The sequence below is a fragment of the Arachis ipaensis genome, chromosome B8, assembly GCF_059453495.1.
Source record: "Arachis ipaensis isolate K30076 ecotype BB chromosome B8, ASM5945349v1, whole genome shotgun sequence".
Classification (NCBI taxonomy): Eukaryota; Viridiplantae; Streptophyta; class Magnoliopsida; order Fabales; family Fabaceae; genus Arachis; species Arachis ipaensis.
The window spans coordinates 65,279,403-65,296,489 of NC_142443.1; positions in this window are offsets into that span (position 1 = coordinate 65,279,403).

A 17,087-nucleotide genomic window follows, 5' to 3' on the forward strand; every position below is an offset into this window, starting at 1 on the left:
TTGTCCAAACTCAAACAATCCCCGGCAACGGTGCCAAAAACTTGGTATGCGAAATTGCTACTCAGGTTGTGAAATGATGTTCGAAATTGATTCCCTGGCAATGAAACCAAAAATGGATGCACAGGACCATGGTCTAAACATATCTTCACAACTTTGCATAACTAACCAGCAAGTGCACTGGGTCATCCAAGTAATACCTTACGTGAGTAAGGGTCGAATCCCACGGAGATTGTCGGTATGAAGCAAGCTATGGTCACCTTGTAAATCTCAATCAGGCGGATATAAAACAGTAATGGGTTTTCGAAAATAAATAATAGAATAGGGATAGAAATACTTATGTAATTCATTGGTGAGAATTTCAGATAAGCGAATAGAGATGCTTTCGTTCCTCTGAACCTCTGCTTTCCTGCTATCTTCATCCAATCAGTCTTACTCCTTTCCATGGCTGGCTTTATGTGATACATCACCATTGTCAATGGCTACTTTCGGTCTTCGCTCGGGAAAATGATCCAAATGCCCTGTCACGGCATGGCTAATCGTCTGGAGGCATCACCCTTGTCAATGGCTTCATCTTATCCTCTCAGTGAAAATGGTCAACGCACCCTGTCACAGCACGACTATTCATCTGTCGGTTCTCGATCATGCTGGAATAGGATTTACTATCCTTTTGCGTCTGTCACTAACGCCCCGCAATCGCGAGTTTGGAGCTCGTCACAGTCATTCATTCATTGCATCCTACTCGGAATACCACAAACAAGGTTTAGACCTTCCGAATTCTCTTGAATGCCGCCATCATTCTAGCTTACACCACGAAGATTCTGGTTAGGAGATCTAAGAGATACTCATTCAGTCTAAGGTAGAACGGAAGTGGTTGTCAGGCACGCGTTCATAGGGAATGATGATGATTGTCACGTTCATCACATTCAGATTGAAGTACGAATGAATATCTTAGAAGCGAAACAAGATGAATTGAATAGAAAACAGTAGTACTTTGCATTAATCTTTGAGGAACAGCAGAGCTCCACACCTTAATCTATGGAGTGTAGAAACTCTACCGTTAAAAATACATAAGTGAAAGTCCAGGCATGGCCGAGAGGCCAGCCCTCAAACGTGATCTAAGATAGCATACAACTGATCAAAGATACCTAATACAATAGTAAAAGGTCCTATTTATAATAAACTAGCTACTAGGGTTTACAGAAGTAAGTAATTGATGCATAAATCCACTTCCGGGGCCCACTTGGTGTGTGCTTGGGCTGAGCTTGAGTGTTGCACGTGTAGAGGTCCTTCTTGGAGTTGAACGCCAGTTTTTGTGCCAGTTTGGGCGTTCAACTCTGGTTTTGGATCCTTTTCTGGCGCTGGACGCCAGAATTGGGCAGAGAGCTGGCGTTTGAACGCCAGTTTGCGTCGTCTATTCTTGGCCAAAGTATGGACTATTATATATTTCTGGAAAGCCCTGGATGTCTACTTTCCAACGCAATTAAAAGCGCGCCATTTCGAGTTCTGTAGCTCCAGAAAATCCACTTTTAGTGCAGGGAGGTCAGAATCCAACAGCATCAGCAGTCCTTTTTCAGCCTGAATCAGATTTTTGCTCAAGTCCCTCAATTTCAGCCAGAAGATACCTGAAATCACAGAAAAACACACAAACTCATAGTAAAGTCTAGAAATGTGAATTTAACATAAAAACTAATGAAAACATCCCTAAAAGTAACTAGATCCTACTAAAAACATACTAAAAACAATGTCAAAAAGCGTATAAATTATCCGCTCATCAGTCATCCACGCTTCTGCATCACTTGTGCAGTTTACAATTCGCGTGGCCGCATCATCCATGCGGCCGCGTCATTGCGATTTCCTCACTTCCGCGCGGTCGCGTCATCCATGCGGCCGCGTCGCTTCTTGCTGGTCATCTCCTCAATTTCTTGTGTTCCTTCCATTTTTGCAAGCTTCCTTTCCAATCTCTAACTCATTCATGCCTTATAAAACCTGAAACACTTAACACACATATCACGGCATCGAATAGAATAAAGGAGAAATAAAATACATAATTAAAAGTCTATAGGAAGCAAGTTTTCAATCATGCAATAACTTTAGGAAGGAATTATAAATGCATGCTTATTTAATGAATAAGTGGGTAAAGATCATGATAAAACCACAAAATTAAACACAATATAAACATAAAATAGTGGTTTATCAGCTGTAGACATGCCAGGCATAGACCCCAAGCTAATGTGTCACAAGTTGGCGGTCTATCCAGGATCTCGGCCGGTACAGCAAAGACGAAGAAAACTTGGGCCAGAGCGATCGCAAGCTGTGGAAGAACAGGTACAAGCACTACTGGAGGCAGGATTCTTAAGAGAAATCAAGTACCCACTATGGCTAGCTAACGTTGTCTTGGTGAAAAAATCAAATAGGAAGTGGCAAATGTGCACCGACTAACCGACCTCAACAAAGCCTGCCCAAAAGATCCTTACCCACTCCCAAGTATCGACGCTCTGGTAGATGCTTCCTCTGGATATAGATACCTCTCGTTTATGGATGCATATTCCGGATACAACCAAATCCCCATGTATCCACCAGATCAAGAAAAGACCTCGTTTTTTATGCCAAAAGCAAATTACTGCTACATTGTGATGCCTTTCAGTCTCAAGAATGCGAAAGCTACTTATCAAAGGCTAATGAATAAAGTCTTCTCAGATCACATCGGAAAAATTATGGAAGTCTATGTGGACGACATGTTGATAAAGACACAAAGCGAAGAGAAATTATTGTCCGACCTGGCTCAGGTGTTCGACACTATAAGGAAGCACGACATGCCACTCAATCCCGCAAAATGCACCTTTGCAGTAGAAGCGGGCAAATTCTTAGGTTTCATGCCCACACAAAGAGGAATTGAAGTGAATCCAGACAAATGCCAGGCCATACTCAACATGAAGAGCCCAACTTGTGTCAGAGAGGTACAACAAATCAATGGGAGATTGGCAGCCTTATCCAGATTCTTAGCGGGATCAGCGATAAGATCTCTCCCCTTCTATGGCACTTTAAGGAAAGGAAAAAATTTTGAATGGACAAAGGAATGCGAGCAAGCCTTCTAGGATTTCAAAAACTTCCTAGGACAACCACCTATTCTAACTCGACCACGAAAGGAAGAACCACTCATATTGTATCTTGCGGTAGGAAGTCGGGCAATAGCCTCAGCACTGGTTCGGGAGGACGACAAAGAGCAACAACCTATATACTTCATTAGTAAAGTGCTGCAGGGGTCCGAGCTAAACTACCAAAAAATAGAAAAGTTTGCCTATACTCTCATACTGACATCTCGACGACTTCGCCCGTACTTCCAGGCTCACAACATTAAGGTTCGAACCGACCAGCCCATAAAAGGGATAATACAGAAAACAGATCTAGTAGGCAGAATTTTACAATGGGCAGTCGAATTATCCGAGTTCGACCTCCAATATGAAGCTCTGACAGCCATCAAATTACAGTACTTAGCCGACTTCATTGCAAAATTCACAGATACCTTGGAACCCCCACATAATGGAATCTCTACATGGATGGTTCCTCAAATAAGACCGGAAGTAGTGCAGGTGTGATAATAGAAAGCAACCAAGGAACCCAAGTTGAGCTTTCCCTCAAATTTGGGTTCCCCTCCTCGAATAACCAAGCGGAATATGAAGCATTACTGGCTGGTTTGAAGATGGCCAAGGAGGTTGGAGCTCAAAAACTCAACATCTTCAGCGATTCACAAGTAATCACCTCGCAAATAACAAGGAGCTACAAAGCCAAAGATCCCACCATGAAAAAATATTTGGATAAAACCAAGGAACAGCTCAGACAACTCGGGGAATATAAGATCTGTCACATACCCCGTGAACAAAATGCCTGAGCTAATGCACTCTCGAAACTAGCCAGCACCAAACCAGGGGGCAACAATAGAAGCCTCATCCAGGAAATGCTGCAGAATCCATCAATCTCGGAAGAGGAAAAAGTCCTAGCCATAACAAGTCAGGATCAAGGATGGATGACCCCCATAATTAATTACCTCAAAACAGAAATACTCCCCACAAATGAGAAGGAGGCAAAGAGGTTAAAACGTGAGGCTCAGTACTACACTATCATAAACAACACCCTATACAAGAGAGGGATCACGCTACCGTTGTTAAAATGTGTGCCGACCTCCAACACAAGGGAAGTCTTAGAGGAAGTACACAGCGACATTTGTGGTAATTATCTCGGAGCACAAGCTCTCACCAAAAAGGTACTTCGGGCGGGATTTTACTGGCCAACTCTACAAAAAGAAGCTACAGAGTTTGTAAAGACATGTTCCCCATGCCAGAAACATGCCAACTTCCACATTGCCTCGCCAGAAGAAGTCATCAGCGTAACTTCACCTTGGCCATTTGCAAAATGGGGACTCGACCTTCTCGGACCCTTTCCCCAGGGATCGGGACAAGTCAAATTTCTCATAGTTGGGATAGACTATTTCACAAAGTGGATTAAGGCAGAGCCTCTAGCCAACGCCACTGCTTAAAGAAGCCGGAAATTCCTATATAGGAATATTGTCACGAGGTTCGGGGTTCCACACTCCATCACCACCGACAATGGCACTCAATTCACAGATGCAGGTTTCAGGAAATTAGCAGCCGACTTGAACATAAAACACCAGTTCACCTCCGTCGAACATCCTCAAACCAATGGACAGGCTGAAGCTGCCAACAAAGTCATATTGACTGGGCTAAAACGGAGACTACAAAAAGCAAAGGGAGATTGGGCCAAAGAACTCCCACAAGTCCTACGGACATATCGAACAACGCCACATTCTACCACAAATGAATCATCATTTCGATTAGCGTACGGAGTGAAGGCAATGATCCCAGTAGAGGTCGAGGAAGGGTCCCCTAGAATGGTCCACTACAATGAACAAGCCAACTCTCAACTTCAAAAAGAAGAGCTCGACCTACTTCCAGAAATCCAAGAAAGAGCTCGGATCAGAGAAGAAGCGCTAAAGCACCGAATGGCTTCGAGATATAATCAAAGGGTAGTGCCAAGAAGTTTCGCTGAGAATGATCTCATTCTAATCCGAAATGATATTGGAATAACTCGACCCGGAGAAGGAAAGCTGGCAGCAAACTGGAAAGGACCCTACCAAGTTACAGAAGTAATTGGAAAGGGCTACTACAGACTATCCGAACTCGACGGACGAGAGCTCCCCAGGTCATGGCACGCTTGCAACCTAAGAAAGTATTATAGCTAGAGAAGGTAACAGATCTCGGATGCACTCTTTTTCCTGAAAAGTTTTTTTAATGAGGCACCAAGTTGAGATACAGAAATTACCCAACTTAAAGGGATGAAAAACTCCCGCATGTATATATTTGCACTTGCCTTTGAATAAAATATATTTTTAGATATTCTACAAATTCTCAAGACGCATTAATCTGAAGCATTCATCGTCCGATTATAAAGCAACAGATCGGCAGAAAGTGAAAAACAGATTCACTGCACGATCACGATGGAAGACTAATAAAGATGAAAACGCGATTCATCTAAAGGTCGACCAAACAAAGATAGAAACCACCTTCTACAAATCGGCAAAGATGAACACAGAATAATGTAAGAAGTTATCGAAAGTGATCCGAAAAAGAACCTGACGAGGTCTTATGGATTGCTAAATAATAACTTAAAGACTGGCCGACGTTGAGAAGTCGGACCAAGTCACCCCAAGTTATCAGCAAATCCCTGGAAAGAGGTCTGGCCAACCCTATAAAAGAGGAATTGCTATAACTTAGAAGAGATCGACCTAACGAAGTCGGTCTCCTACAAACAAGTTATAAAATTAATCCCTGAAAGAGACCTAACAATGGTCCAAGAAAGAGGATTACGAAATAACTTAGAAGAGATCAACCTAACGAAGTCGGTCCCCTACAAACAAGTTATAAAAGTAATCCCTAAAAGAGACCTGACAAAGGTCCAAGAAAGAGGATTACAAAAATAACTTAGAAGAGATCGACATAAAGAAGTCGGTCTCCAACAATGAACAAGTTATAAAAGTAATCCCTGAAAGAGACCTAACAAAGGTCCAAAAAAGAGGATTACAAATAACTTAGAAGAGATCGACATAAAGAAGTCGGTCTCCTACAACGAACAAGTTACAAAAGTAATCCCTGAAAGAGACCTGACAAAGGTTTAAGAAAGAGGATTACAAAAATAACTTAGAAGAGATCAACATAAAGAAGTCGGTCTCCTACAACGAACAAGTTATAAAAGTAATCCCTGAAAGAGACCTGACAAAGGTCCAAAAAAGAGGATTACAGAAATAACTTAGAAGAGGACAACATAAAGAGGTCGACCTCCCACAAACAAGTTATAAAAGTAGTCCCAAAAAGAGACCTAGCAAAGGTCCAAAACAGAGGACTACAAAAGTAACTGGAAAGAGGACCAACACAAAGAAATCGGTTATGGATCGCTAGAAATACAAGCAAGAGCAAGAAAACCAAGAAACAAGTTGGAACTGCCCATCCACGACCTCAAAGGATCCAACCCACAAGCAATAAGTGCAAAGCAATCCAAAGAGGCCGAAGGCTCCGACATTTTCAAAAAGTGCTAAGATAAGCGCAAACAAGCAGGATATAAAATACAATATTATAAAGCTTCAGGGTCAGGCCCAAAAGCTTGAAAGCTACTTGTTGTTTTTCAAAGTAAAGTTGCCAAACCAGCAACCAAAAGGAATATCAACAGTCAGCAAAATATTCAAACTACAAAAAAGGAGTTTAAAAGCCCACAAGCCGGGCCGACTACACGAATATCCAAAGAGAAATCAGCAAAAATCGGGAGCCTTCCTGGCAGCATCAGTACGGGGAGAAGGAGGCCGAGTCTGAATAGGCACAGCATCCACAGTTCCATCATCCCGGTTCAGAATCTGGAAATCCGGGTCAGACACAACTGGAGGAACTAAAGAGGTTGACACTTTGGCAGAAGACACATGGGGAGGTTCAACATCATCATCATCCTGGTCATCAGGGACAATCTTACCATCTCTCACAACATTATCCAGGCTGAAAAGAGTAAGGTTGGCTTCGGGAGCAATAATCCGAACCTGCTCCCTCAAGCTCTCATAGGCAGCAGTTACGCTACCAACAAGATGACCTTGGAGCTCGGAGTAATCAGCTCGCGCATTCTCCAACTCCTCCCTCAGGCGCACCACCTCCCGATAAGATGTCACATATCTGTCCTTATGCCTCAATGCCGTGTCCTCGGCCAACTGCACAGAAGCCGCCAGAGCAAGGGAACTCGCCTTTTCGTTCTCCAGATCCTTCTCCAACTTGGCTACCTTTACCTCAAGCTCTTCCTTTAGGCCCTTCATTCGGTCGAACTCCTATTTAGCCTCCTCCATAAACTCCTTGGGGGCATGGAGAGGAAGATTCTGAGCAGTTCGATACAGGAAAGCCCCGATATATGCCATTTTAACACTGTTTCGGGTCATAAAATCCAAATGGCGAAGGATCGACACATCATCCATGGGGAGGGTACCGTAGGGACCGATTTGCTGATCTACGAATTCGATTGCATTAAAATCAGGGGCATCAAGGTTAAAGGCCTCAATTGTTTTCTGTTTCTTGTTGGGAGGAGCACCAGAAGCAATGGCAAAAGTCTGTGGAGGATCAGTTAGACGAACTCGAGGAGTTGGGATCACCTTCCTTGGCCCAGGAGAACTTGGCACGGGCGGCTTCACAGGAACTTGAGAAGATCCCTCTCCGGCCGCCTTGGCCGAGATGTTTTGAGCAGCAGCAGCCTTCTTCGCCTTCTTATAGGCCTTCATGGAATCATTGTTTTTCGACATCTCTGAAAATACAGAATCAACCGTAAATGACGAGTTACAACATAGGAGAAGAAAAGCTCAGAAACAAGTATAAAAACAAGTCAGACGGTACCCAAAGCAGTTCGAACCAAAGATAGATCACTCAAGAATCTTTTTGTGTCTAGATGGGGTGGTTCCCCCCACAAATCTTCAAGAACAACTACAAAAGCCCGCTCAACCTCATTAAGCATCTCCCATGTATAACGTGGCACTCTCACATTCTTTTGCCATTCTACATGACCACAACAAGTCGGTCTCGAAAGCAGTAAAAGGAAAAGTAACGTCCAACTGGCTGAAGAAATATTCATAAGCGTAGAAGAAGGGACGCTCCCCCTCGACGAAAGTAGAAAACAAGCCCTCTCATCAGAGTCAGGAGCTACAAGCTCATAATCCCTCTCCCGAGCACTGCTACCACAAATCCTATGACGTTTTCTCAGCTCTACACAAAATTCAGCATCCACGACAGAGACATACATTAAGACAAGGGAGTCCAGCCAATCGGACATCCCCTTGGGAACGACACCTCTACAATGTTATTGCGAGAAGACATGAGGCCAACTAATTGATAGCACGGAAACTTGTCTCTCAACAAATTTCCTTCGGCAAGTATATCGAATTGTCGTCAAGTAATAACTCACAAAAGAGTGAGGTCGAATCCAACAGAGATTAACGGATTAAGCAATCAATGGTTAATTAATTATCCTAGTCAGACGATTCATATTGTAGTGATAAGCAACAGGAAATGTAAATGGCACAAAAGTAAAGAAAGCAATAAAGTGCAGAAAAGTAAAATGGCAAGAAAAGTAAATGTAAGAACTAAAAATAAAATGAACATTGGGATCAAGAGATATTGCAATCCTCCGGATCAAGTTCATTCTCATCTCTTCCTCAATCAATGCGTTCATTGATCTCCTTGGCAATCTTAAGTGATCGAATTACAATTCCTTGTAATTCTTGTAATTCAATCTCTCAAATCTTGATCAATAGCCAATTTCTTGGTCAATTGCTCATGAGAAGAGATGAAGTATGGTCACTGATTATACCACATGCTTTCCCAAATCAAGTGTTGGTAGGGTTATAGTCACATACCCATCCAACCCCAATTTGGTCCAACATGAGAAAGCATTTCTAGCATGATCTCTTCATTCCTCTTCCAAGGTTCAGAAGAGATCCAAGTATGAATAGCTTCTTTTCCAAGATAACTACCCAATTGGATGAAGATTGAAAGCTTTCTAGTAAAATCAAGAGAAAAGATAGAAGAAGAAGAATAAGAACTACAATTGATCCATTGAATCACAATAGAGCTCTCTAACCCAATGAAAAGAGTTAGTTGATCATTGCTCTACAAAAAAGAAAAGAAAGAAAGTGCAGAAAAGTAAAGATGAAGATTAAAACTAAAATTGAAACTTCAAAAATTCATAAATGAAAAATACAAAGAAAACGAAACTACTCCTAAGGAAGAAAAGAAGAGAAAAGGAAGAAGAGTGTGGGAGGGGAGGGGTCCAAAGACCCACTCCCCTTGGAGTGTGCCAATTCACAGAAGTTCGAATTGGTCTTCACTCTCTCCCTCTTCCTTCAATTCTCTGTTGCCCTCTCTTTTCAAAGTAAAAGCTAAGGCCCTTATATAGGCTCTCCTAAATTACAAAATGAAATTAAAAGCAAATTACAATTAAATGAAAATTCCTATTCTAGATGCTTCTTGTGGCCTTGATTGGTTGACACTTGTAGGCTTGCTTCCTTGAGGTTGGGTGGTCCTTGAAAGAGAATCAAGTTGAGGTCCAGGTGCTAATGTCAGTGCTAACGTTAGCCACACTAACGCTACAAGTGTGGCGTTAGTGCTGAAGTTAGTGTGGCTAACGTCACACTTGCTACCTAGTTGGTGTTTTTAGGGCTTAAAAGATGCCTCTGGTTTGTACTCCAATTTCATGCCCACTATAGAGTATTATATATCGTTGGAAAGCTCTGAATGTCATCTTTCTAATGCAAATGGAATCACCTCAATTGGACCACTGTAACTCAAGTTATGCTCCTTTGAAGGGGACAGGGTTGCTGGCATAGTGGCTGGCGTTATTGGCAAACGTGAGTGCCAATAACGTCCGCGATCAGGGGCTGAAAATTGCCAGTTTCTGAAGCTTAACTTAATGTCCACCCCATACTATTATATATTTTTGGAAAACCCTGGATGTCTACTTTCCAACTCCTTTGGAAGCGCATCATTTGGAGCTCTACAACTCGAGTTATACTTCTTTGAAGGTGAAGAGGTCAGCTGGCCTTACTACAGGTTGATACCATGTTCATCTTTGCACTTTCGGGGCAGGTTTTCTCCCTCAAATTTAGAGTCCACCATGTAGTGCCATATATGCTTGGAAAGCTCTGGAATCCTACTTTCCAATGCCACTGGAATCACCTCATTTCAGCTTACGTCCCGACATTTCTCAAACAAGAAAAGAAGATCTCAAATAGCAAACATTTCAAAGAAGAAAAACACAAAGTCATCAAAAACACTATCTTCCTATAGTCTATCAGCAAGGAGCATTGTCAACATAAAAAATGCCAAGCAGAAAATCATCAAAGACACAACCTTTTTTCAGAATCAAGCAAAAACCATCGTCGAAGGCGCAAGCAGAAACGGTGATAACATGCAACAGGAAAAGCAAAAAAGCTCATGCAAAAGACAAAGAAACTCCAGAACACACAGCGATCAGGCACAGCAAAAGGCAGAAAGATCCAAACTTTCTCAAAACAGACATAAAAAGTGACGTAGAAAGAGAAAGGAAGAAGAACCAAACCTGGAAAAATAGGAGAAAGCCGCAAAGGAAAGCGGAAAAGCGGAAGCGAGAGGAGAAAGAGCCACCCCTCGAACTCTAAGCAAGAAATAGAAAGCGAGAGAGTAAAGAGAGAAGTTACCAAGAAGAGCGAAGAAGAGAAACCATTTTTGATTGTGAAATTCAAAATAAAAAGCTAAGGGAAAACGGGGCAATTAATACCAATTAATGAAGGTATTAAACCCCCGCACGTTTCCAAGAACAAGGCGCTGGTATAAAAGCGCGCAATTTTAGAGGAAAACGTTCTACATTCAAAAGATTCTACAAAAGGAAGAAATCGACAAAATGCTTGAACTCGGTTTCACTAAAGAAGGACCGAAGTCAAAAGACTCGACCTCAAAAAAGAAGACCGAGCTCAAGCAGGGGCACTGTTCACACCCTAGGTCGAGCTATCCGACCTAAGATGATTGGTGACAAAGCGACCGACCTCTTCAGGTCAGGCTACCCGACCTCTTCTCAAAGAGGTCGGCCAAATCGACAGGAAAGCCCAATAAAGGGTCCAAATAGAGGAACACGACCCAAATCCACAGGCAGTCCAAACCTACAGAGATAAGGGCGGTTCCCTTGAAGATAAGCTGATCTCACCCAAAGATAAGATAAGATAAGATAAGATAACTAACTTATCTTATCTAAAAAGGTCACTTCACACCATTATAAATACACTGGAGCACCCAGGTATAACTCATATTCTGATTCTACTAAAAACCTGTTTAATACCCATGCTAACTTAAGCATCGGAGTCTCTTGCAGGTACCCCCATCCTCCGGTGACCAAGGATCTGAGGTGCAGTCAGTCCAACAAGTCGGACACAATAGCTCTGGCCGCAACCAGCCAGCTGGACACGTCATCTCCAACCAGTACAGAAGATCTCATCCGAGATCGTCCTACAGTTTCAGGTAACCCTCAGAACTGTTTCCACTTGGCATGCTTATGACTACTTTTTCAGCCAAATGAACATCACCCTTCCTTTTACCTCCTTTGAGACTGATTTGTTGTGGTCGTGTAATGTAGCTCCATCCTAGCTCCATCCGAACGCCTGGGGATTTATCAAGATCTTTCAGTTGCTTTGCCAAGAGTTGGATGTCAAACCTTCTCAAACTCTCTTTCTTTACCTCTTTGTCTTGACCAAACTTGGGACTACCAAAAAGAAAGCTTCTTAGATTTCTTTCAGGTCTGCCCAAGGACACAAAGTGTTTTCTATGTACGATGAGTCTTTTAGGGATTTTAAGAACTACTTTTTCAAGGTCCGAGCTGTTGAGGGATCTCGGCCATTTTTCTTGGAGTTGAATAATGAACCTGCTTTCCCCTTATATTGGCAAAAGAATGTTGTAGTATCTAGATTTACGTGGGAGATGCTTCATGAGGTCGAGCAGGCTTTTGTGAATTTGTTGGAGGGGATTTGGGGGCAACCTCTCCATCTCGACACAAAGAGATTTTTAGGAGACCCCTCCCTTGTCCGAGCTGAGCTGGGTAGTGGTCGACTTCTTTTTGCTTTGTTCGCTTGCTTTTTGTTTCTTTTTCTTCCAATTTTGTGACTTGCTTTACTGTGTTTTTCAGAGATGGTTAAAAATAATGATTCCATGAAGGCCTTTAAAAAGGAAAGGAAAGCTACTGCTACCCAGAACATCTCGGCTAAGGCTGCTAGGGAAGGATCTCTCAGGTTCCTCCTAAGAAGCCGATCTTGAGAACTTCTGGGCCGAGGAGGATGATTCCTACTCCTCAGGTCCATTTGGTTGATCCCCCCCAGACTTCTGCTGCTACCTCTTCTCCTTCGGCCGGCCCTCTTCCCAAAAGACAGAGGACTGTGGGCTTTTAGTTGCTTTTCTTAGCAACTTTATTTAGAAAAACAAATGGCTTTTCAACACTTGAGGTTACCTTTTTAGGTGGCCTTTTGATTTATAGTAGCCTTGTTTCTTCATGATATAGTTGTCTGCTGCTTTTTTACACTTTCAGGAATCTTTAGAGTGTTGGAGTCTTGCTGTCCGACCTCTTTTGATTGCCTTTGTGCTTTCTTTCCTGCTTTAGTCGAAGCTAGCTTTGTTCAACTATTCTTCTTTGCATTCTTTGATAGAATACATGTAGATTGATTTTATTGAAGTCATGGCTTTCTGGGTCCGGCTTGAGTCCCTTATAGCGCATGCCTTCTGTCGGTCGACTTCTTTTCGTTTAGTCTTTGCGAATTATTTTTAGTAATCCATTTTATTTGGACCTTGCAGGTCTCTTTTTATGGATTACTTTTTATAACTTTTGTAGCTTTTTTGGCCAACTTCGTCATGTTGGTCCTTTCTAAGTTATTTCTAGTAATCCATTTTATTTGGACCTTGTCAGGTCTCTTTCTATGGATTACTTTTTATAACTTTTGTAGCTTTTTTGGCCGACTTCGTCATGTCGGTCCTTTCTAAGATATTTCTAGTAATCCATTTTATTTGGACCTTATCAGGTCTCTTTTTATGGATTACTTTTTATAATTTTTGTAGCTTTTTTGGCCGACTTCGTCATGTCGGTCCTTTCTAAGTTATTTCTAGTAATCTATTTTCAAGGTTGGCCAGGCTTCTTTTCTATAGATTACTTTTTATAACTTTTTTGTCGCTTTGATTAGTCTGGTCCGACTTCTTGATGTCGGCCTCTCCTAAGTTATTTCTAGTAATCCATTTTTTTTACACCTCGTCAGGCCTCTATCTATGGATCACTTTTTTATAACTTCTTGCATTATTCTATTTTCGTCGCTTTTCATCTTGCCAATTTTGATCCTTGCGTGGCTGACCTTTGATGAATTCGGTTTTCATCTTCATCGACCTTATCGTGATCGAGCAGTGAATTTGGTTTTCATTTTTACCGATCTGTAGCTTTATAACCGGGTGATGAATTTTTGCGTTTCAGATTAATGCATCTTGATAAAGAGAATTTGTAGAAAATCTGAAAAAACTTTATTCAAAATAGAAAATATGCAAATATATACATGTGGGTGCTCACCCTTCTTAAGTCAGGTAATTTTGCAGATCTTGACTTGGCGCCTCATTAAAAAACCTTTTTCAGGAAAAAGAGTGCAACTTTGTCCTAAAATCTTTTATTACCTCTTAACTATAATACCTTCTTAGGTTGCAGGCGTGCCATGACCTTGGTAGCTCTCGCCCCTCCAGTTCGGACACTTTGTAGTAGCCCTTTCCCAGTACCTTTGTGACTCGGTAGGGTCCTTTCCAGTTAGCCGCTAGCTTTCCCTCTCCGAGTCGACTTGTTCCGATATCATTTTGGATTAGGATGAGGTCGTTGTTGGCGAAGCTTCGCTGCACTACCTTTCGATTGTACTTTGAGGCCATGCGACGTTTTAACGACTCTTCTTTGATCCGAGCTCTTTCTCGGACTTCTGGAAGTAGGTCGAGCTCTTCCCTTTGAAGTTGGGAGTTGGCTTCTTTACTGTAGAGGATCGTTCTGGAGGATCCTTCTTCGACTTTTACTGGGATCATTGCCTCCATTTTGTAAGCTAACCGAAAAGGTGATTCCCTTATGGTGGAGTGTGGAGTTGTCCGATATGCCCATAGGACTTGTGGGAGCTCTTCAGCCCATGCTCCCTTTGCGTTCTGTAGCCTCCGTTTTAACCCGGCTAGTATGACTTTATTGGCGGCTTCTGCTTGTCTATTAGCCTGTGGGTGTTCAACGGACGTGAATTGGTGCTTTATTTTTAAGTTGGCTACCAACTTTCTAAAGCTTGCGTCTGTGAATTTAGTGCCATTGTCTGTGGTGATGGAGTAAGGGACCCCAAACCTTGTGACAATGTTTCTATATAGGAATTTCTGACTTCTTTGGGCAGTGGCATTGGCTAGGGGCTCTGCCTCAATCCATTTTGTGAAATAATCTACCCCTACAATGAGGAACTTGACCTGTCCCGATCCTTGGAGGAAAGGCCCGAGGAGGTCGAGTCCCCACCTTGCAAATGGCCAAGGTGATGTTACGCTAATGAGTTCCTCTGGTGGGGCGATGTGGAAGTTAGCATGTTTCTGACATGGTGGACATGTCTTAACGAACTCGGTGGCTTCTTTTTTGCAAAGTCGGCCAGAAGAATCCGGCTTGAAGTACTTTTTTGGCAAGAGCTCGTGCTCCGAGATGGTTGCCACACGTGCCACTGTGTATCTCTTCCAAGACCTCTTTTGTGTTAGAGGTCGGTACACATTTTAGTAGAGGCGTTAAAATCCCTCTCTTTTGTGTAATTCTGTGCCTCCCGTTTTAACTTCTTTGCATCCTTCTTATCTGTAGGGAGTATTTCTGATTTGAGGTAGCTGATTATGGGAGTCATCCATCCTTGATCCTGACCTGATATGGCTAGGACTTTTTCTTCTTCTAATATTGATGGGTTCTGTAGTATTTCCTGGATGAGGCTCCTATTATTACCCCCTAGTTTGGTGCTGGCTATTTTTGAGAGTGTGTCAGCTCGAGCATTCTGTTCTCGAGGTATATGTCGGATCTCATATTCCTGGATTTGTTCGAGTTGTTCCCTGGTTTTGTCCAGGTACTTTTTCATGACCGGATCTTTGGCTTGGTAGGTCCCTGCTATTTGCGAGGTGATGACTTGTGAATCGCTGAAGATGACAAGTTTTTGGGCTCCGACCTCTTTAGCTAGCTTCAAACCAGCCAATAGCGCCTCATATTCAGCCTGATTATTGGAAGCGGGGAACTCGAATTTCAGGGAGAGTTCGATTTGGGTTCCCTGATTACTTTCTATTATCACACCTGCTCCACTCCCAGTTTTATTTAAAAAGCCGTCCACATATAGATTCTAATTTGTAGGGATTTTTGGGGTGTCGGTGTACTCTGCAATGAAGTCAGCCAGATACTGTGATTTGATGGCTGTCCGAACTTCATATTGAAGGTCGAATTTGGACAACTCGACTGCCCACTGTAGGATTCTTCCTGCTAGATCTTTTTTCTGTAGAATGCTTTTATGGGCTGGTTGGTCTGAACCTTGATGGTGTGAGCCTGAAAGTATGGGCGAAGTCGTCGAGAAGTTAGTATGAGAGCATATGCGAACTTCTCTATCTTTTGATAGTTCAGCTCAGACCCTTGTAGTGCTTTGCTGATGAAATATATAGGTTGTTGTCCACTTTCGTCTACTCTGACTAGTGCTGAGGCTACTGCCCGACTTCCTACTGCGAGGTATAATATGAGTGCTTCTCCTTCCCGCGGTCGGGTAAGAATGGGTGGTTTTCCCAGAAATCTTTTGAAATCCTGGAAAGCTTGCTCTCACTCTGGTGTCCATTCGAACTTATTTCCCTTCCTTAGTGTGGCGTAGAAGGGGAGAGATCTTATGGCTGATCCGGCTAGAAATCTGGACAAGGCTACCAGTCGCCCGTTGAGTTGTTACACTTCTTTGACACAGGTTGGACTTTTCATGTCGAGTATGGCCCGGTACTTGTCCGGGTTTGCTTCGATTCCTCTTTGTGTGAGCATGAAACCCAAGAATTTGCCAGCTTCTACTGCGAAGGTGCATTTTGCAGGGTTAAGTCGCATGCCATGCTTTCTTATGGTATTGAATACTTAGGCGAGGTCGGACAGTAATGACTCCTCGCTTTGTGTTTTTACTAACATGTCGTCCACATATTCCTCCATGAGTTTCCCGATATGGTCTATAAATACTTTGTTCATTAATCTTTGATAGGTGGCTGCTGCGTTTTTGAGTCCAAATGGCATGACGATGTAGCAATAGTTTGCTTTTGGGGTTAATAATGAGGTTTTTTCTTGATCGGGTGGATACATCGGGATTTGATTGTATCCTGAATAAGTGTCCATAAATGAGAGGTATTTGTATCCGGAGGAGGCATCGACCAGGGCGTCGATACTTGGGAGTGGATAGGGATCTTTTGGGCAAGCTTTGTTGAGATTGGTGTAGTCGGTACACATCCGCCACTTCCCATTTGATTTTTTCACCAAGACGACGTTGGCTAGCCATAGTGGGTACTTGACTTCTCTTATGAATCCTGCCTCTAGTAGAGCTTGTACCTGTTCCTCCACAGCTTGGGATCTTTCTGGTCCGAGCTTTCTACGCCTCTGCTGTACTGGCCGAGATCCTGGATATACTGCCAGCTTATGGCACATTAGTTTGGGGTCTATGCCCGGCATGTCTGCGGACTTCCATGCGAAGAGGTCGACATTATCTTTTAAAAACTGTATCAGGGACTCCTTTACTTCTCTTTTTAGGATTACGCCGATATTGGTCATTTTATCTGGGACATCTCCGATCTGGACTTTTTCTATCTCGCCTTCAGGTTGTGGACGAAGTTCTTCCCGACCTCGAATTCCCCCGAGTTTGATGGTGTGGATTTCTTCTCCTTTGACTCAGAGGTTCAGACTTTCATTGTAACAGTGGCGCGCTGTCCTCTGGTCTCCTTTTATCATAGCGATCCCTTACGTAG